Source organism: Galeopterus variegatus, unplaced genomic scaffold (genome assembly GCF_000696425.1).
Source record: "Galeopterus variegatus unplaced genomic scaffold, G_variegatus-3.0.2 Scaffold7085, whole genome shotgun sequence".
NCBI classification, from domain to species: domain Eukaryota; kingdom Metazoa; phylum Chordata; class Mammalia; order Dermoptera; family Cynocephalidae; genus Galeopterus; species Galeopterus variegatus.
Genome location: NW_007733196.1, coordinates 93,961 through 94,459, shown reverse-complemented (window position 1 = coordinate 94,459; position 499 = coordinate 93,961). Strand labels below are relative to the sequence as shown.

Below are 499 nucleotides of genomic sequence, written 5' to 3'. Positions count from 1 at the left end.
ATATATATATATATATATATATATATATATATATATACATTATCCCAATTTTTATAAAAGTTGGGGAGGAACTCTCAACCTTGCCAGCTCGATTGGTTACAGCATGGTGTTGTAACACCAAGGTCAATGGTTTAGAAAACTATACCACTGAAAAAAAAAAAGATGACAACATAATATTTAGATCAAATCAGTGGCCCCAAAATTCCCTGAAAGAATCCCTGTATCTTGTAACATCCTTTAGCTATTTGTAGGGAATAACTTGTTTCAATAACAATTAAGAAACATCTATGTACAATTATGTTTCGATTGAAAAAATAATAAATAAATAAATATTACATTAAAAAAAAAAAGTTGGGGAGGGAGAGAGGGATAAGGACTTAGATTCTGGTCATCACTCAGCCACTAATTTAGTTTTGTGATCAAAGTAATTTCTTAAGCTGCCTGAGCCTCAATTTTCTTTTTTTTTTTTTTTTTTTTTTTTTTTTTTTTTTTTTTTTCC

General features: G+C 28.3%; 1 protein-coding gene across 1 annotated transcript in view; it reads right to left on the bottom strand.

Moving 5' to 3' along the window:
• Nucleotides 1–499, bottom strand: part of LOC103607071 (transmembrane protein 131-like) — an 83,863-nt gene that overhangs the window by 14,782 nt on the left and 68,582 nt on the right. The window lies entirely within an intron of this gene.